We start from the raw sequence: 22,349 nt of genomic DNA, 5'->3' as shown, positions 1-22,349 counted from the left end.
AAGTTTCAGTTTTTATCACTTATTGAAACTTCAGAAGTGCAACCGGTCAGTACCTCTGCCTCCAGCTTCAGGAGCTGCATGCAAACAGTCTCTGACTGGATGATAGTCAACTCCCTGAAGCTGAACGGCGATAAAACCGAGGTGCTGATCTTTGGAAAGGACCAGGATGTATGGTCAAGCGATTGGTGGCCGCAATCCCTGGGAACCTGCCCGGTCCCCTCCCACTCAGCTAGGAACCTAGGGGTTATATTTGACACCTCGCTGGCAATGACCCTTCAGGTCAATAGAACAGTGGCTACTTGCTGGGGAATTCTTAAAATTCTCCGCCGAATAGTACATTATCTCTCCCCGCAAGCTAGGAAACAGACAGTGGTAGCACTTGTTGGTTCAAGATTGGACTACTGCAACTCACTGTATGCAGGGATTAATAAGGGACTAATACAGCGACTGCAAATTGTACAAAATGCGGCTGCAAGATTTGTCCTGGACATTCCCCGATCCTCCTCGGTAACATTAGCTAGAAAGAATTTACACTGGCTTCCTATAGAGCAGCGTATTTCCTTCAAAATCATCTGTCTGGTGCACAGCGCTCTTAAATCTGAAACATCAGTTGGGCTGGGGGCACTCCTATCCAGCTATGTCCCCAGCAGATGTTTGCGCTCACGGCAACAAAGTCTTCTGGTTATTCCTAGGACCAAGAAGACTAGTTGGGGAGGTAGAGCCTTTTCTACAGTCGCCCCCCGTCTCTGGAATGCACTCCCTCTGGAACTCAAGTCTCTATCTTCACTTCCCCTCTTCAAAAAGGCCCTGAAAACATGGTGTTTTAAGAAAGCCTACCAGTAATCAGCTCCTGGGACGGATAATCAATCAGTATTGAGCTAGGCGCCTTGATGCCCTTTGGGGCTTAGTCTGCGCGTTATAAATTTTCTTTCATTTCATTTCAGCAGTAGGTAACGGCAACGTCTGTACCCCCTTGTCAACCAATCAACCAGGACTTGATATTTGTGGTAACAAAGTAGGCACTTTAACTTGTGACATTTTAGCATGTACTCTAAAATACAAACAGCTGGAATGTACACCACAAATATTATACTTACAAATACTCGCAAAGCATAGGGGCATATTCACATGTGCATTGCGCTACGAGTGTCACTTTATCCGAATCTCCAGTGGTCCATGCTGTGCTCCATATGTACAAGGTGGCGCTAAGCCACTTTACCTGGCTTAATGCTGCCTTGTAAATATGACCCTCCTCGCCGTAGTTTTCTGCTGCAAAGGGGCATGCAATGAGTGTTTCTGTCTGCGTTTGCACTCAAAACCCATTACTTTTTTACAGTGCCCCTGATTTACAAGGGTCTGTAAATCTGAGGCATCGCCAAACATTAACGCCTTTTGAAAGGAGGCATTCATGTGGCGCAACAAGGAGAAATGCTTTAATTTGTCCTCATTTTAGGCTCTTTCTATGTGTGCTGCATTCTGCAGCATATATAGAAGGAGCAAAATGCCTTTAATGATTGTTCTTCTGTAGAAAGGTGTCCCTTACTGCACAACAACAATCATCCCTGCATCAAAAGCACACTTGCACCATGACACCATGGTTTAAGGGAGCCTGCGCTGGCACTAGCCTGCTTTTTTAGCGCCGATGCAAGGGAAAACACTGGAATGTGCAGTATTCTTGTAAATAAGGCCTATCCTTGCATTTTGAAAGTGACGCAACTCAGGATACCAAAATTACTTGCCGCACCGCTCTGCACCATTTTCTTTTTTTCAATGTCTTTTTTTTCTTTCCCAAATGTAAACATGTTATTCAACAGAGGTACACAGCTGTGAATCACATCTCCAAAGCAATAATAGCTACACAGTAGCACAGAGACATAGTCAACATAAGATAAAAAAAAATGGAAAAAAGTGGATCAACTAAATCAATGAGTCAGATTGTGATGGGTCAGGGATAAAGAATAAATGATAAGACCATAGTGAAAGGGGAAAGGAAAGGGGGTGTTACGGCATGCTATCAGGGTCCAGGGTGCCAAGATAGTCACGCAGTTGTTGCCTGATATCTCTGGGGTGGGATGAGGGGGGCTGGAGGAGGACATAGTCTTCACTGACATTATCACAATATGACATGCTTTTAGGCCAGTCAGAAGAGGAGGGAGCTTTATTGCTGCCCCGGTGGAGCTCTATCTCAGGCTTCGCTAAGAGGAAACTCGTGGATACAAATTGATAAGTGGAGAGCAGTATATCACCTGTGTACCTAAGAGTGTGAGGAGAGGGTCATATCAGTGATATGTGTGAATACCGAGGTCCAATGTGCATGTATCACTGGACAAGTCCATGTTAAATATGCAAAATCTGCACCTGAGGTGTGGCATTTAGTACACAGGTCAGGCCTAGTGGGATCAGATTAAGTGATGCCGAAGGTTGAGAGATAGATACGGTGAATACATTTAAAATATAACTATTTGTGCCTATGGTTGGTCAAGATACTTTGAATCTGTGAACAACATTATGACCATGTCTTATCCATGAAAGATATTACCAGTTCCTCCGCTCATATCCCCCACTCCCTTGTTGTGGTGTCAAGTTTAAGGGTAATGCACTTATGGTACAGTCGTGAGACTAGACGGTCGACCTTCACATTGGTCACTATGAGTGTCAAGGAATTGAAATCATTAGGGGGCAATGGATAGGATGAACACATGGACCATAATGTTGTGTGCAGTCTCTGAATGATAAAGTGGTACATAAAGGCTGGGTTATGCAATAGGGGTTTTGCAGCCAGTTGTATAACTTGGCCCGCTGGGATTAAATCTCCCATAGTGAGTAGGCTGTAACGGCAAAGTATACGTTGTACCAATTTTTTGGGGTGAGTGGGAGCCAGGAATTGTCATGCAGTGGGAGAGCAGGGGAATATAGCGGGCCCCCACCTAGTGTCTGCAACAGCCTGCTCTACCCCCAGCAAGATATAGCCTTACGGCTAGAGCAGTCTACTTCGGAGCTGGGGAACCGGGTTCGAGTCTCGGCAACGACGCTCAACATCCTGTGATGCAGGGCAAATCACTTAATCTCCCCGTGCCTAACAAAAATTGATGTGTCCATCTGTAACAAAACTGGTGCTTATGTAAAGTGCTCTGATACCCGATTTCTCGGGTCTAGTTCGCGCTATATAAAACTCAAAACAAAAAAGTCGTAGACACTGTTTGAATGTCACTGGCATCCAGTGAAAGGGCCTTCGGCAAGAGTAAAGAGTTTGGGAGGTCTCCCAACTGATCCCATTCCAGTCTCAGATAGGTAATGCTAGGATCGGGGTGGTACCATTGATAGTAGTATTGGCATTGGGTGATAAGGTAGTATAAGTAGAGGTCGGGGCCTCTGGTCCACTGCTCTCACAAGGGAGAGTAAGGGTGTGCCAAGGGATGCACGGGCGACCTCTGGCAAACAAAAGAAGTAAAAGAAGACTGCATAAGGAATGAAAAAAGGTATGGGACATTGGGATAGGAATGTTTAAGAATGAGTATAGGAAGTGAGGTCACATGGCCATTTTGATGATGGCCATAGAAAGGGGGAGTTTAATCTAGCAGTCAGTTTGATTGGTGAGTTCCACCATCACAAGTCCATAGTTAAGTTTCAGAATTTGAACCTTGCCTCTATGGAGCCATATGCCTAGGTATTTGGCACTGTCTGCCACCCTGGTAAATGGATAATCAGAGGGCGCATGTTGTGCAACATTCATCAATGGGAATAGTTCTGATTTGGCCTGTTAATTCAGAGTCCAGACAAATCGCAGACGCGGACAATCTCCTTCATCAAGGGGAGTAAGTTCTCCTACGGATGACGAATAAAAGCAAAATGTTATCTGCGTACAGAGAGAGCAGAAGTGGGCCATGGGTGAGTTGGAGGCCTCAGTGTACATGGTGGTTCTGCTTATAGTCGACCAATGGGCCCATAGCAGTGATGAAGAGAAGGGGAGGCAAGGGACAAACCTGCCTGGTCCCTCTAAGAATAGTGAATGCTTCAAAAAGAGAACCATTGACCTGGAAATGGGTCACTGGGTAAGTATATAGAAACATGATTAGGGAGTTGAAGATTGGAGAGATTCCAAGTTTACTAAAGACTGCCCTCAGGAAGGGTCATTCAAGTGAGTCAAATGCTTTCTTAGCATCCAACAGGGCCACGACTGCAGGCATAGATGGAGATATCTTATGGAAGATTGAAAAATGCTGTGTAAGGTGAGGGCGGTTGAGCGATGAGGGAAAAAGCTGGATTACACAGGGGAAATGATTTGCTCAATTAAAAGAGATAGTCTGCTGGCAAGAACCTTGGCTAATATGTTGTTGTCAAGGTTCAAGAACGGTAGGGGATGCTACAAGGGACATAATTGAGGGTTCTTACCAGGTTTCAGCAGGAGAACAAGGATGGCCTCCTGTAGTGAGGGGAGCAGAGCGCTGTGTCCAGGGACTCGTTGTAAAGTGCCAAGAGGTGGGGGTGCCAATATTTCCTTGTAGGTATTTTAGAAAGCTCAAGTTAGGTCATCCGATACAGGTGTATTATAACCATTAAGAGCATCAATAGCTAGTGCAATTTCTTCAATGTTAATAGGCTCGGCAAGGAACTGACATTGGCCATCTGTAAGGCAAACCATTGCCACCTCCTCAAGGTATGCAAATATTTAAAATGGAAGATCATGCATGCATGAAGAATAAAGACACTCATAATACTGTTTGAGTTCAGCTACAACTCTCTCTCCACCGAGTATAAGCTGTCCGGAATGCGAGCGCTGTTCCGTAATGTAATTGTGCAAGTGATAGGGTTGCAAATCTCAGACTAGAGTGCGGCACGGACGCTCTCCCTCCTTATACCGGTGGGCCCAGGCATGCTTCCCCATGTATACAATCTCCTTATCAGCAAGATCGCGAAACTCTGTGAACAAGACAGATCATTAATATAAATGGGGGTCTACTCCCACAGTAGAGGCTTTGTCCATGTCCTGAAGGCCAGTCTAGATATAGTGCAATTGAGTACGTATGTCCCTTATTTTTGGAGATGGAGATACATACTGTACGGATGAAGGCCTTGACCGCCTCCCAAAGGGTTGCCTATGTCACAAACGATCCCACATTCAGCCCAAAATATTTGGTTATTGCAGTAAGAAACTCAATACGGAACACTGGACCATCGAGAAACTCACTGTGGAGCTCCAGGTACGCTCCAAACCAAGGGACCTGCATGTGGAGGAGGGCTGGGCTATGGTTGGATAAGGAACGCTACAGTACCATGATCTCTGTTGTCCAGAAGCATGCATTAGCAGAGAGGAACCAATAGTCCAGCCTAGTCCAGACAGAGTGGGGAGCCGAATAAAAAGTAAATCAGGAGGTGGAGGGATAGCGGGTGCACTCGGCATTGCAGGACACATCTCAAGCCTGGGGCTTATCACTGGGATATGTAAAGGTGGAGTCAGTGTGGGAGAACAACTGCATGTAAAGGTCTCTATCCAATATCACATAGTCTGCATCCACGCATTCCATGTGTGCCAGGAGATCTTGGTAAAAAAATCAGGGTCATCCACATTGTTAGCATAAATGAACACACTACAACCTGTTTGTCTGCTAGGATGCCCTGACGGAGAACATACCGGCCTGTGTAATGTTATGTTATGTTATGTTATCGGGGCTTGTATAGCGCACAGCTGCCCCAGCAAAGGGGCATCCCAGCGCTTTCAGCATCAGTGAGGCAGAGTGGAGTCTGAATAACTATATTGGAGATTGGGAGAGTGAAAGGGATGCTTTCTGTATGAGAAGGCCTGCGCCCCGGGAGTAAGAGCTATAACAGGAGATGTAATGATGTGGTCCCCAAGGTTTAGCATATGAGAAGTTGGAAGAAGGAAGCAATGAGTCTTTAGCAAGAAGGCGACCTTAACACCATGTTTATTCAGATATGACAGTGCCTGTTTACCTTTTCTATGATTATTAATTCCGAGAATATTCCATGTGTTAAAGGTGTGGTCAAGTGTCCTATTTGTATGAATGGGTGACACATCGTTAGTGCGTGGAAATGGAAGAAGACACATGGGGAATAAAAGTGTGAGTGTCATGGCATGCGTCACAGCAGAGAAACATATTGTAACAGTTAACTTAAAACATGAAGCAACTCCTAGAACCCCTGCCCCCACACACACCAGATCAGAAGGCACCCAGTGAATCCCAAAAATATGAACCAAGAAACAAAACAAACCAAATGACAACAGTGTGGTGTACACCATGAGGGCACGCGAGGAAAAGGGGGGCGTCATTGTCATGCAGAAGCGGAAACTAATCCATCACAGATATGCAAAGACAATAGGAATAGAAGATTTAGTATATGCACAGGTGATGATGAAACTGAGAACTTAATGGAGAGACAGCAGCAGGACAGTGGACAAACAGAAATAAAGCAGTCATTTTGGTCCACGATGATCCAGTGAAGCCGATATTGAAAGGGTGGTGGAGCAAAACAGCTGCAGTGCAAACGGCCAGGGGTAAGAGGTCTTAGACCACAAAGATTTGCAGAAGGCAGAGTCGTCAGGTGGAGTATTAAAGACACAGGATTTTCCATCATGTTTCACTCGTAACCAAGCTGGATTCAGCATTGCATAACAGAGGCCCTGCTTAAGAAGAGTGTTCTTGATGTCACTAAATTTACGATGTGCCTTCTGTACCATAGGGGTAAAGTCAGGATAGAGTGAGATGCTGGCCCTTGATACTGGAGCGGGCCTTTCTGCCGGGGCACTTGAAAGGCAGTGTCCCCGTGCTTGTAGTTGGAGAGACGTGCAATGAGAAAGCGAGGTGGAGGACTCTTAGGAGGATGTGGGCCAAGGGTCTGATGTGCTTGTTCCACAGCGAAGGTGTGGGAAAAGCTGGAGCGGTTGAAGAGGTCGATGAGGAACTGCTCCACAAGCACATCTGGCCTCCCCACGTTGGTGGTCTCCGCAATGCCGGATATGCATATGTTGTTTCTCTGGGACCTTGCTTCCAAGTCCTCATTCTTGAGTGTCAATTTATTTAGGGTGCATTCCATCTTATCCAAACACTTCTGCCCCATAGTGCCACTGTCCTCCAGTCCCGATAGCCACTCATCGACATTGTCAATACTCACCCTCTGGTGATCCAGGCTTTCCCCAGTCCGTATATGCGACTAGCAAGTGTATCAAAATGTGCGTCCATGGCACAGAAACCCGCCTTGAATTCTGACATAATGGCGGAAATGTCATTAGTTGTGACATTGTCTGGTTCCCGGTCTACAGTTTTTATCTGTGTCAGAAAGAAAACCAGTGGCACTTACACCCATTGGCTGGTCAAAAGTAAACTGACATTGTTTGTGATCAGTGCCACCCATTGGTGGAGGATGGTGGGCCTCAGCGGGTGATGGAAACGCCGCCACACCGTGACGTGAGGGACAGCGCAAGTGGTTATGCATATAGCCAGTCTCCCATCCGGGGAAACACTGAGGAAAGGGTGCCACCAGTAGCAGGGGGAAACGGGATTGGGGTGTCAAGAACACACGTGAACCAACCTCACGATGGGGGCCCCATTGAACTACTTCGAGGCAAGTCTCATCAGCCTGCGCAGGGTGGTGATATATACACAAATTAATCCCAGTCCACAGATCCCCCATATCAGAGCCAGAGTAGTGTGTGTTGAGAATAGCTGCAGTGTCCAGACTAGTGGAATGCAGTCAAGATAGGATGGCCACTGCTGCTAGCGCTGAGGGAGGAGGACTCAGTGGGTCCAAGGACGAGGACTCCAATGAAGAATCAGTGAGCAGCAGCAGGCAAGTAGGAGCCTTGCGATGCCCCCAAGGGCCCCCCAGGTGTGCAAGGGCACTTACTGCATTAGTCGGCAGAGGGAGCAGGGCAGGCGCCGGTGTTGCAGGGAAATCACGAGGTCCAATCACTCTCTGGTCAGCCCCCTCAGACAGCAACTATAACTTAAATGGGTCAAGAGAAAGGATGCAGTCATCTCCTCTGCAGCTCCAGCAAGCAGGTTAGGCCCTCGGTGAGGCAGGCCCTAACCAGAAGGCTCCAGGGAGGTGCGGTCGCAACCACCCCACCGCACCCGAGCCAGGGAGCACTCAAGGGCCCAGTACGTATGGCAGCATCCAACTCCTGCGGTCAACCCACCAAGGTTGGGCAAGTATAAAGGGGAGGCAGTCTCAGGCTAACCCGTGTCCCCTGTCACAGTGGGGCCTCTCAGGCGTTGCTGGGCAACGCAAGCCGTCGGTGTCAGAGATGGCTGTGGGGGCAGGAAATACACGTCCCCTCAATAATTTCAGTCCTCAGAAGCAGTGGCAGGGCGTATCTTTAGGGCAAGAGGCAATGATGGCAGTGATTGTACAGGATTGAAAGACAACACAGTGGAGCCTCACAAGAGAGTGGCCATCTTGGTGACGGGCGTTGCCACCCCCGCATTGAGCAAACAATGTAAATATGCCTCCCAGTTTTGAGTAGTTGGCGGAATATTGGGAGGGAGACCAGCTCACAGTCCTATCAGTGGAGTGGTGGGTTAATTCACAGCTGTAAAAGCACATGCCACCTGAAGGCTGTTCGTAAGTTACTTTTTTAATTGATATTATGTGTTACATCTTTCAATAGTTAGTGGGGCATATTTACAATGAAAATGGCACAGTGCAGTGCCTCAAGCAATTTTGCTGCGCTGAGCGGCGCCATTTTCAAAAGTCAGGGATGTGCTGAATTTACATGAATATGGTGCACCCCTGTGTTTTCCCTTGCACCAGCGCTAAAAAGCAGCCTAACGGTAGTGCAGGCTCCCTTGTAGCATGGTGCAAGGATGCCTGCCTTGCAGGGATGATTATAGTTGTACAGGAAGGGACACCTTCCTGCACAAAATCAATAATTAATGGTGTTTTGATCCTTCTATGTGTGCTGCAAAATGCAGCACACATAGAAAGAGCAAGAAAACTAGGAGAAATATAAGTATTTATCCTCGTTGATCACATAAATGCCTCCGTGTGAAAGTTGTTGATTCTTGGTGCTGCCTCAGATTTACAGATCGTTGTAAATCTGGGGCAGTGTCAAAGAGCAATGGTTGTTGTGTTGGAATGCCTACAGCAACACCCATTGCATGTTCCTTTGCTGCAGAAAACTGCGAATAGGAGGGTCATATTTACAAGGCGGCGTTAAGCCACACAACGTGGCTTAGTGCCGCCTTGTAAATATAGAGCAGGGCATTGCACCACTGAAGCGTCAAAAAAGTGACGCTTCGGTGGTGCAATGCCCATGTGAATATGCCCCAGTGTTTTTTATATTGTATCACCCTATTGGCTTTGTGTGCATGACTATTGGTTACCTTTATATTGTACAGATGTGTAAATGTGTGCATGAGAATCTTGTATCTGTGTCTGGGTCATGTGTTGTCCCTCCACATACTTCCTTCACTCTTGCAGGATTATATTGGAATGCTCATTGGTGGTTCAATACATGACACTTAGAGGAAGGGTGGCTCATTCTTGCTGAGGCCATGAACTGAGCAGGCGCTTGTTCTTGCCGTGAACAATGAAACACACATGTCTTTTAATCAGCAAGATTCATGGCATTTTTCAAAGGAACAGGAAGGTCTCATTGTATTGTAGATTGTGAAGTGAATCCCTGAAAGGAGACTGTGGGGAGTCCTGCAGATCAAAGTCTGATCAGAAGATTGATGCTACATTTCTCTTTACCCAGTACAGTCATTTCAAGTCTCTATCATATTCACAGTTTGTATTAGGGTCTGTTGATACAACCTTCTGTGTTTGGATCTCCCAAGCTTTGTGTCTGTGTTTGAGTCTCTTCTTACCAATGCCTCTGTGTGTTGTAATGCTATGTTTTTATTTCAATTCATAATATCACATTCACCAAAGGTGAGTTTTTAGCTCAATGAAGACTGATTGATCGTTAGATAAAGAGAGAAAAGGTAAGGTCTTAAGATGTTTCCTGAACTACCATGCTGGTAGCTTTGTAAACATTATGCTTTGTCTTGGCTCAGTGGGGATAGTTTTATTGCTTGATTATATTGCCCCTGTCTTCCTCAGAGCAGTGAATGATAACCATAATGGATGGATTTGTTTGGGGCGCGTAACTTGAACTAGATCAGCAAATATTCAGGAACATTACCTCTAGAAACCTTTGTATCCTGGAAGGGGAGAACTAGATCCAGTCGAAATTAGTGTACTAATTACAGCACTGTGAGATGCTCTGGATAAAATGGGCTACAGTATTCAGACATGCTACCTTATAATATACTCATTGGAGAAGTGGCAACTGGTGTTTTGGGAGACCCAGGCAGGGGCGGTTTCTGCTTTAGAGCTCTGAAATTCCTACATCTTCTCTGCAAAGTCAATGTATTTAGAGATACAATTTCACATTGTACCTTTAAATACATCAATATATTTAAGTCTGGGCCACCTGTCCCAGGCTGCCTGCCTTGCATGGCACAGGGCTTACCTTTCTACAGCCCTTTATTCCCAAAGGAGTCTTTGGTGCTATCCACTGTAGGCCAGTGATGCTGCTGGCATCATGGTTTGGGGAATTGAAGGCTGCCTCCCTGCATCAGTCCAGACATCATAAACAAGCATAGATCCCACACTTTCCTATTCGGGACGTGGTAGGATTCAATGCAAGCACAGTAAGTGAAATTTGGCACCTTCTTCTCAGTAATGGTAAGTATTAATGCAACTCCTATATTAAGTATAGTGTGCTGAGACTCCTGGTCATGCTGGCCTCCCCCACTCTGACACCCCAGGCTGTGTTTGTAGGTGGCTGGTCCCTTCAGAAGTGGAGCTGCTGTATTTGTTCACCGGCAAAGTAGATTCAAAAGTAGTGCAGGGCTTTTTCTCCCTGGCAAAGTTGGTCAAAATATCCTCAGCTTTTGAGGAAGTCAAGCGCAAAAGCAAAAATATGTGCATATAATGTCCTGATTTGTGGAATTCTAGAAAAAAAATTAAAAAACATTAAATGCAATGTGTATGCATACCTAGAAAATGGCAGACATACATTAAGGTCCTGATTTATTTAGATTGATCGGGTCAATGGCCCAGGAATGTTTTATCCTCAGTTTAATTTGAAAGACAGTTAGATGCTATAGCATGCTAGATGTTTGTGGTTGCATAGATCTTGGGATCTGTCTCTCTCATATGGCATTAAAACAGACACTGAAACATGTCCCTGTTGGGCCCTCCATGTGTGCCCTTAACATTAATGCCAAAACACTGATTGATTTCCAAACAATGAATGTAAAAAATATTAAGGTACTGCATGCAAGCAATTTAGTTCCCGATTATGGGGTCGATCATGATGGCGGACGGACCTGCGTCCGTCCTCCACCCCCGAGGTGGAGGGACCGTCCGCAGGGGCAGCAGCGTTCCCTCCAGTGGAATTAGGATGTGACCGCCACCCTGGCAGTCACATCCCGTATATTGAACATTGCGGTGGGTGCTGCTTTAAGCAGCACCCGCCGCAAAGTTAAAAATGCATGCTGTGCATTTGCATGCACAAAGCGGCAGGCACTGCGCGGTGCCTGCCGCATTGTGCATGCAACTGCAGGGGGGTACCATAGGTACCCCCCATGTGCACCCCCCCACCACCCCCTTCACCCTGGGGGCCCGCAACAGGCCCCCAATGCAAGGACCATATGCCGTTTTGTGGCGGCATTGCCGCCACGGAAAGGCATGGCCCCCCAGCACATCCTAATATGGCTGGCGGTGTCTGATAGACACCGCCACCATATTAGAGCTTTTCCACTGCGGTCACAAGGCGACCGCGGCGGAAAAGCGGCAGACAGTCTTCCAGTCCGCCACGGTCCCCCCCCGCCATTGTAATATGGCGGGGGGAAATAGGTGGCGGACGGGCAAGGATGGCGGACGGATCGCCACCGCCTGCATGGCGGTGGCGATCCGTCCGCCATCCTAATTGACCCCCAGATTTGATGTCTTTTACTTAATCTTACATTTTGTATGAGTGTTAAGTATTTCCATCATTTTGTATTTCTGTGTTTTTGTTTGAGTCTTATTACTCTCGGATAGTGCATACTTTGAACTGAGTTGCGCCAGGTGTTTCTGATGGGCTGCGAATGAGAGCTCTGGCGCTGAGGCTGATGGCAGTGCAAGTTTCTCACAGTGCCTGCTAGTGGGTTGGTCTCTCTGCAGAGCACACAGAACAGTGAGCAAGTATTCTAGTTGCAATTTAAATTCTATGAAAATGTATATGAAGGGGTACACACGTCAAAATATTTACAAGGCGAAAAGTAAAAGAAAATAAAGTGCTTACATGTGAGGCAGTGTATGTTTGGGGGAGGTGAAGTGAAGGAGATATGATATAGTACATTCTGGAGAGAGTGTTAAAAGAGTTTTCAGAAGAGGAAAGGGATGAAGTTTAACATATGTAGATGACAAAATGTGGAGTGAAAAAGGGCATATATGTCTAACATAAAGTGGCCATAACTGCATAACTGAAGACCCATACTCCTACAGTACTCAATATTACTTAATTCAGTCTCACAATTTTAAATCTGAAACATTTTCAATATTAAATATTTACAACAACATCATCACTGTTACTCATTTATCTTAAACAGCTAACATCCACTGTCAAAGCCAATAGTGGTAGCAGCTTTAGATGTATGTCAGTTTTTGTGTTGTAAATGTGGATGCAATGACAGAAAGCTCAGAGATACCAAAATACCAGTTGAGTGGCACACTATGAGAATCACAGAAATTAAGTTTACATGTTTACCCACATCCTTTTGAGAAACCCCTACTTCTTTCATCTCACTTAAAACCTTGTCTGCACATATTTTTTATGTGACTAATCGCAGCCAGGTGCTTTCCTAAGCCTGGTTAGAACATTTTCTTCCAGAGCCGATGTTGCATGCAGTGCAAGCACACACTTTAAAGGGCCTGAAGTTGTCGCACTGTACAATTTGCACACTACCGTAACTGTTGAAGATATCAATGCAGTAAGATATGGGGCAGTTTTTAATGTGTATAAATATTTCAAGACTACACATTCACATTATAAACCTTCTTGCTTCTCACTAAAAAAATTTGCTTTAAATGCACCATATACCAATATCTTTTCTATTTTTTCTCAGGGAGAGGAACCCCAATCCCCACATTTGTCTATTGAGCGTGCTTGTTTTGCTTGCTGCTTAAAAGTCATAACCAACTTTCATGTCTCACCACTTTCAAATGTCACCAGCCACCATTGGATCCATGTGGAGACCAATGCCATTGTGTAATCTAGTAAAAAAAACTCTAAATAAACAATTGTGGCTCTATCTAATGTAAAGGGGGATTGTAGACACTCTCATTTCCTAAGATGAAAGTGACAAGTCGTGACTGATGAACGCATCTGAAACTGCAAGAATGCATTGCTGTCAATCAAGGTTCCTGGATTTCTGGTTACCAAAACTGGTTCTGAAAGTTTTCCATTGTCTGTGACCACCTCTTAGTCAGGATGTTTGTGACTTCTTGCCCCCTTGTCTGAAGGAAGTGGCCGATTTATGGTCACTCTTGTCACTATTGACCACCTCACAGCCTTCCATACCAAATGAAGAGTCGGTCAGACAGTAGAGAATACAAGCCAATACCTGTTTTATTATATACACTCAAGGCGGAGCCCAGTCTGCCCAGTCGCTAGGAGTGCTGCAGAGGGATGGAAATCGACAAGCATAGAGATAAATTATGCACGTTTCATAACTGGGCTAAAACACACCCATCGTGGAATTTTCCAAGCAGGTGCTGCTAAGCAATGGAAGACAAGAAAAAACGGTCTCAGCACTCGTATCTTACACAAACTTGCAAAGTACAAGGTTGTTCCAGTCAGGCCCGTCACCAGACAACTGGAAGTAGGCCGCTATCTAGTGAAAAAGGTAAGCACTAATAGGAACAGTGTCCTCATTACAAAAACAGGCCTACATGGCAAAAACTAAACTTTGACTGGAACATTTCTCGGAATTAAACGAACTTAATTTCGAACTGCTTAAAATGGCGTCTGCAAAGAAAATGGTGCAGCGAATGCTAACTTACACAGGGCAATGCGCAAACATGAAAATTTTTATTCTAACATACCCTCTTTATAGCATGAGCTATATATAAAACAAGAAACCACAAACAACGATATTAGTGAATCCTTATGAGCATTCCATATTTTCAGCATCGGGGAAAGAAACTATAAGGAGGGAAGAAGTCTCAAAAATGCCCTCATCAATGTTCATAAGGTTGTCTATTTCTTTCTGTACCATAATTGCAGCGTTAGTATCATGAATCAATCTTTTACGTTTAGGGGTGAGAATGGTGGTGCAGTAAGAGCAACAGAAAGGAAGACACTGAAAAAGAGCACAACAAAGCACCAATATCACAATCAGGTAAATCACCTTTTCTAGAATCCAGCCCCAGCTACCAAAAAGAGACCAACTCCAATTCCCACTTTCCATTCCCTTGACATTCTCAAGGATATCGAGAATGTGCTTGGTAATATATATATATATTTGTTTGTGTCCTCATATACCACCATAGTATGAGGTGAGGTCAAGGGTATGAGTGTGACTTGCCATCTCAGAATGCATTTCTGGCAGGGATAGGATAAGATGGAATACCCAGATCCCTCAGCAATGACGAATCAACCCAAGACAAACACCAAAACATACTTACTGAGAGTAATACAGAGAATGTCTGGTGGAAATTACAGCCAATTAGGCCCGGGCTTAGTACCAGGTAAGGGCTCTTCAGGTAGTATACACCACAGTAGAATAATCATTGGACCCGGTGAAAAAAAAAAACAGGGTGCATCAATGCTGCCAGGTCAACAGGTGCCAGAATGCCGCTTTGTTTTGGTTGCCAGCTCTAGCCAAGTCCAATCTGGAGATCTGCAGGACTGAAGCGTACCAATCAGTGAGAGAAGGAGGTAAAGGGTCTTTCCACTTTTTGCAGATCTCCCTTCTAGCCAGCAAGATGGAATAAAAAAACTGTTTTTTTGCCGGCTTCTGGGCCCCTTCCAAGATTCCAAAGATGACAAGAGGAAGTTCAAGGATTACTTGAAAGCCCAGTGATGATGAAAGAGTTTTACTAATGGCATCCCAAAATAAAAGCAGACTGGGACATTCAAAAAACATATGTGCATCCGAGGCATCCAAAAAACCACACTTGGCACAAGCTACCAACTTCCCTTCAGAAAATTTAGAGAGTCCGAGAAGGGAATAATATGCTCTATGTAGAGTATAAAGGTGATTTCTGCGCAGCCAGGCAGGTTTAACAATGATCCATAAGAGCTCGCATGAAGAGATCCAAAGAGTTTGCAAATTGAGATCTACAAAAATGGAGCCCCATAGCAGGTCTGGTAGCCGAAAGTCACCATCTATTTCATCCTGGATAAGTCTATACCAGAGAGAAATCTCCTTCTTTACGGGTGGATTATCAGCCAAGGTGGATATTAACTGACTATAGCCGCCAAGTGGAAACTTATTCTCTCATGAGGGGGTAGAAATAAATGAACGGGTCCAGCTAGCTATTTGCATATATTTAAATCTGGCAAAGTTATGGCCAATTTTATCTTTAAGATAGTCCCAGGAGAGTAAGTCACCTTCAAAGAAGAGATCCCCCCACACTTCCAGACCTGCCTCTTTCAATGGAGCAGCTAAGCTGTCTCCCAACCATGCTGGGCTTTCAGGAAGGCCCCAAAGAGGAGTCCTGCTACAGAAATACCCCAATTTTATAGACTTCATTAGATTCGACCATGTTTTGGCCATGCTTTGCAAAATCTTCAGTTTAATTTTCTTTAAAAACTTGGGGTTTCCAAATTTAAATAAAAAGCCTGACTGACTAACTCCTTCCCCTTCAAGCAAAGCTGAAAACATCGTTCCAACCCCATAGTCAACAGGCATTTTTAACAGCATTCGAGAATGGGATAGTTGAAACGCCCAAGCATACAGTTTCAGGTCTGGAGCTGCCAAGCCTCATTTATCCCTACGTCGTCTAAGCTTTTTCCAAGCAATTCTTGGAAGATGTTTATTCCAAATAAAGGATGTAATTTCCCCCTGTAGTTTGGATAACAGAGTGCAAAATCTTCAGTTTAGTTTTCTTTAAAAACTTGGGGTTTCCAAATTTAAATAAAAAGCCTGACTGACTAACTCCTTCCCCTTCAAGCAAAGCTGAAAACATCGTTCCAACCCCATAGTCAACAGGCATTTTTAACAGCATTCGAGAATGGGATAGTTGAAACGCCCAAGCATACAGTTTCAGGTCTGGAGCTGCCAAGCCTCCTTTATCCCTACGTCGTCTAAGCTTTTTCCAAGCAATTCTTGGAAGATGTTTATTCCAAATAAAGGATGTAATTTCCCCCTGTAGTTTGGATAACAGAGATGGGTTAAAATATAATGGAATAGTGTTGAATAAAAAAGAAATCTTCGGCAAGATCGACATTTTGATTAGGTTAACTCTCCCTATTAAAGAAAGAGGAAGGTGGGCCCACACCTGCATTAATCTACGGCAATCTTTTGCTACAACAGTAAAATTTAACTCAGTAATTTGGTTAATATCTTTCACGATGTTAAGGCCAACATATTGCATAGAGGACCCAGGCTTTATAGAAATGTCCCTCACATCATCATTCTATATTAGTATCTCGGTTTTAGCAGCGTTAATCTCATAACCGGACACTCGCCCGAAGTCCATAGCAGTTTTCAATACTGCGGGGAGTGCTTTTTGAGCCTAAGATGTGAATATAAGCACATCATCCGCGTATAGAGCCACCTTTCTCTCCCATCCCCTATAGATAAAAGGTTTAATTTTAACATCCTCCCTCAATAAATGAGTGAAGGGTTCGATATATAAATCAAATAGGAGAGGGGAGAGAGGGCAGCCCTGCCGCGTCCCTCTTGAGATGACAAAGGAGTCCGACAATTCACCATTAACCAAAAGACGAGCAGTGGGACTCTGATATAAAAGACCAACAGCACGATGAAAGCCCTCACCTATGTTAAACTTGGCCAAGGCCTCCGACAGGTACAGCCAGTTGACCCTGTCGAAGGCCTTGGTTGCGTCCAACGTGAGAGCCGCGAAAGATAAATTCTCGGTCAAAGCCATGCCAATGGCCCCTATTAGGTCATATGTTAGCTCATATAACTGGCGCCCCTTTACAAATCCTTTCTGATCCTGATGTAGGACACGAGGGGCCACCACTGCCAGCCTTTGTGCGAGAACTGTAGTAAAGATTTTGTAATCTACATTCAAGATTGAAATTGGTCTATAAGACCTTCAATCATCAGCTGGCTTCCCTCGTTTCAAGATTAGGGTGATCGAGGCACTGTCCCAAGATTTTGGAGGACACTGACCACCAAGTAAGATTTTATTAAATAAAGTGACAAGAAAGGACACTATTTCATCCTGTAAAATGCTATAGATTTCGTCTGGGAGCCCATCGGGACCAGCGGCCTTCCCTTTCTTGGCATTCTGGATAGCCAACCTAACCTCTTCTTCTGAGATAGCACTGTCCAAGAGTAGACGCTGCTCGGTGGAGAGTGTCGGGAGAGAAATCCCGCTCAACCAACTCCCAATCAATTCTGGATCGATCTTTTTATCTTCGTGGTAAATTGATTGAAAGAAGTCTCTGAATGCTAATCTAATTTCCTGATCTGAAGAAAATGTATTGTTGTTAAAAGTAATTGAGGCGATATTATTACGTACTTGGTCTGTTTTGGTCTTCCAAGCAAGCAATTTCCCTGCCCCCTCGCCATATTCAAAATGTACTATTTTGCAAGCCTCCCATTTTTGCTGAATCCTTTGATTTTAAACAGAGCTTAATTGACCTTTCAAAACCCCTAGTTGATTATGAAGTGGCTTTAACACGGTATCCGAAGAGGAAGAGGTAGCATCTATATCAAGTTGTAATTTTGCTATATTTGTTTCTAAAGAAACAATCTCCTATATTGTTTCCTGCGATAGGATACTTTACCGGTAATAAGGCCCCTCAAAAAAGCCTTAAACGAGTCCCAAACAACCGCAAGCGTCGCCGAGTCAATATTAAGACTAAAAAAGTTGCAGGCTTCCGTTTTAAGATATGACAAATCATCTGATTGTGAGAGTAGAGAGCGATCAAAGGACCAAGTCCTGGGGGAGATCTTAATAGGCCCTTCAAGTTCCATAAAGACCGCTGAATGGTTGGATAGATGTAAGGGAAGATAATCAATATCTTTAACAGTATTTACCAATCTCTGGCTAATTAATATATAGTCTATCCTAGACTGATGGTGGTATTTATAATTTTGAAAGGAAATACCTTGTTACTGTCCTGACCTTACTCTCCAGATGTCCATATAGCCATAATATTTCATTGAGTTAAGTAGGAAGGTCCTAGATTTAGAAAGGGCAAGCTGGCGACTATTGATAGATTTATCTAAGACAGGGTCCAACACTATGTTGAAGTCTCCTGCAAAGATAATTGGCTCAGGAAAAGACAACAAGTTTGAGAAAATGGACTCTAAGGTTGTAGGATCATCTTGATTGGGTCCATAATAACCCACAATTGTGAATTGTGTTCCGGCTATGACTGCTAATGGTAATATTTTTTACATATTCTTGATCCCGACCACACACTGGTTTCCCACTATGCACATACCCACCACTCTTGGCTAAGATAAAAACAACCACGTATTGAGTCTGTTCTGAATATATTTGCATACTTTCCAACTGAGTTGTAATGTTGTGTAAAGCTGCCACTGTAGTATTAGATAACATTTGTAACATGCATCCAAAGTATTCTCTAGCTTTCTCACCTCTAGTCATAGAGGTACCACCCAAAGTAAAAATGGAAGAAAGGAAGTATCCAAAAGTGACCCCATTACTATAGTTATTGACCTCTATATCTGTCACTCCCTCACAGAATTCTTTGGTCAAAGTCCTTATAACCCAACGGACATTAGGCTTAGCGTATTTACAGGGTACACCTAGGGGCTACACCATCTCAGGAGCCCCATTGACTGTGCCATTATTAACATTGTAATATGTACCATTAGACAGAAAGTAAAACCCCGGGTGTGCATAGATTGTCTCTTCATAATCTACTGCAGAATATCTGGTGTTCATTCCAAAAGTACTTGGATATTTGTCGTTCACTAAGGGGATCGTATTTTTTTACAACACTATTCCAGAACAATTGATATACAAAGAAGTGTCCATACTATTCACAATAGGGCAACAAGCAGGATAATAGCCAGCCTCCCGGGTGACTATCAATTCCTTGTAATGCCAACCCACCAGTGTGACATTTGGTTCTTCCATGTAGAAGTTGTCGCAATATGTGTTGTTATCACAACCTGGTTAACCCCTCCCAGTGGCTTTCTATAATATAAACAAGGACCTGGATGGCCTGAACCAAAAACTCCCTTCACTTCTATAAATTGCGGTGGACGAGTATATGTATAGTTTACAAGTGACAATGGGTATGTAGTCCATAAACTAGTTACAGATTCAGTGGGGTAACAAGCTAGTCCTTCTCCAAAGAACCTCTATGTGTATCTAGGAATACATTACTTGGGACTGTTCTTTTATTTCCTTTTGGGGAAATAACTACGTAAGGGCACATTGTAATAATTTTCCAAAATCCATGACACCCCACACAGTATTATTAGCAACAAAACCATAAAAGTAACACATGTTGTTTTCTGTTTGTGGGTCCACACCATATTATGCTGGGCAATTGGAATCACAGGCTGCTCTTCCTCAGCAACCGGTCTACCAAAAAGATGCATTACATATGATAAGGAAGGGATCAGAATGATAGGAGAATATGTAAGTTCCCAGTGTCCGTCAGAGCCTCTCTGGTACAGGCTCCTATTGTCCATCAATAAATTGGCACTCTTGAGCACTGGCGGTGGAGCTTGCTCTGTCCTAAGCTCATTTCCTACGTCGATCAATATGGTATACCTTCACAGTATATTTCAGTCTTTCCTAACTAATGTTCAAATAACTAAGATAAAGTGAACAAAACATTCTACACTAGTTTCAGCTAATTCCGTTGGTACCACAGCTCAGTACAACCTATCTCACGCAGTCCATCCCTAATCTATTTTCTCCTTGGATTCCGTACCCCTCTGCCAAGGGCGCAAATTGTACCTGGTAGCCCCAGGCACTGTGTGATCCATGAACAAAGGCTCTTGGATAGCTCGTATTTACGAGGGAACAGCCTCATTCAGAACCTACTCATTCTCCTTGTCTGACTGGGTTCACGTTAGATGTGCATAGCTGAAAGGAAAAAACCTGGGTACCTGCTCACACTCAACGTCCCCTACTCCATCATTGACCCACTAATCATAGGGCAATGGCAAAGGAATCCGGTGGAAGTGCGATGCATGGACCCAGTTCTTGCAGCCAGCAACTTTCACAGCTGTAAATGTCACCAATAAAACCTGCTCAGGCCCCTTCCAGCGTGGCTCCAAACTTTTCTTCCTCTGAAAATTCTTTATCAAGATGTAGTCTCCAGGTTGAATGTCATGGCCGGGCCCCTCTGGTATAGGAGGCTGGAAGTCCTGCACCTGTTGGTGAATAGAATGCAACTGGCCAAGAAAATCAAGCAACACAGGGTACTCAATATCAGCAAACCTACGAGGATGCAGGATGCCCCAGACATTTGCTGGGCGCCCAAACACGACCTCCTAGGGAGACAATCCTGTCCTAGAATGTGCTGTTGTTCTTGTCGACAAAAGTGCTAATGGTAAAGCATCTGCCCATTTAACCCTGTGGTCTCCTGGATTTTTGCCAGTTTCAGTTTGAGACTACCATTGTACTTCTCAACCAAACCCTCTGACTATGAATGATTAGCAGCATGGAATTTTTGTTTGACATGGAGACCCTCACAGATTAATTGAATCACTTTTGAGTTAAAATAACTTCTGTTGTCACTCCAGATAACTTGGGAGAAGCAGAAACGAGGAAATAACTCCTTCAGGAGTACCTTTGCAGTCGTATTGGCTCTATTATCTTTGGTGGGTAAGCCTCAACCCATTTACTAAATCAATCAATCAGGGTTTTTGAAGCGTGCTACTCACCCGTGAGGGTCTCAAGGCGTTGGGGGTGGGGGGAGCAGCTCCAGTCAGTCGAAGAGCCAGTGGCTTGGCAGTTCGGGCTGGACTGTTCCCATGAGGCACAGGGTCAGACTGATTTGCATATGGCCATGTCTGAACTGGGGTGGTGGAGTGAGCTAAAGAATGACGAAGGATTAAATCCAGATCAGTGGAGGCATTTGTAGGCATGGTTGAGTATTTTGATAGTTACTCTCTTTTCGACAGGGAGCCAGTGGAGGTCGTACAGGTGTTGGGTGATGTGTTCGTGTCAAGGGATGCCGAGGACAAGTCTGGCTCAGGTGTTCTGTATCTTTTGGAGTTTGCAGAGCAGGGACTTGTTGATCCCGACGTAAAAGGCGTTTCCGTAGTCAAATCAGCTGGTTATGAGAGCATGGGTGACAGTCTTCCTTGATTGGCGGGGGATCCATTTGAATGTCTTTCGGGGGATGCGGATGGTGTTGAGGCAGGTGAAGGTGACGGGTTTGACCTGTTGGGTCATGGAGAGGGAGGAGGCGAGAACGATGCCGTGGTTTCTGGCGTGGTCCATGGGGGTGGGGGCTGCCGAGGGTGGTGGGCCTCCAGGTGCTGTCCAATGCAGAAGGGGATGGTCCAAGGACTAGGACCTCTGTCTTCTCTGAGGTGAGCTTCAGGCAGCTGCTGCTCATCCAGGATGCAATGTCCTTCATCCTTCCTGGAAGCTGAGTCTGGTGAAGATGGGGTCCTTCGTTAGGGAGAGGATGAGCAGGGTGTCGTCTGCGTAGGATACCATGCTTTCTGAGGATGGTGGCGAGGGGGGCAATGTAAATGTTGAGGAGCGTGGGGCTGAGTGACAATCCCTGGGGTACTCCGTAGTTGATTTCCGTGGGCTCAAAGAGGAAGGGAGGCAGTCTGATTCTTTGGGTTCCGCTTGTGAGGAAGGTGCTAAGGCAGTCGAGGGTAGTTACCTGTATGCCGGCATGGTGGAGTCTGGCTGTGAGTGTGCGGTGGGAGAAGGCATTGAACGCTGCGGAGAGGTCGAGTAGGATCAGGTCCGCGGTGTGTCCTTGGTTGAGGAGGGTGCAGATGTCATCTGTGGCGGCGAGTAGAGTGGTATCAGTGCTGTGATTGCTGCGGAATCCGGATTGGGAGGGGTCAAGAATGAGCTCTTCAATAAATCTTTTTGAGTTGGACGTTGATGGTCTTCTTTGTGACTTTGGCTGCGAAGTGGAAGATTGAGATGGGTCGGTAGTTCTTGAGGTTCATGGGACTTGCTGATGGTTTCTTGAG

The sequence above is a fragment of the Lissotriton helveticus genome, chromosome 11, assembly GCF_964261635.1.
Source record: "Lissotriton helveticus chromosome 11, aLisHel1.1, whole genome shotgun sequence".
Classification (NCBI taxonomy): domain Eukaryota; kingdom Metazoa; phylum Chordata; class Amphibia; order Caudata; family Salamandridae; genus Lissotriton; species Lissotriton helveticus.
Note: the sequence above shows the minus strand (reverse complement) of the source record.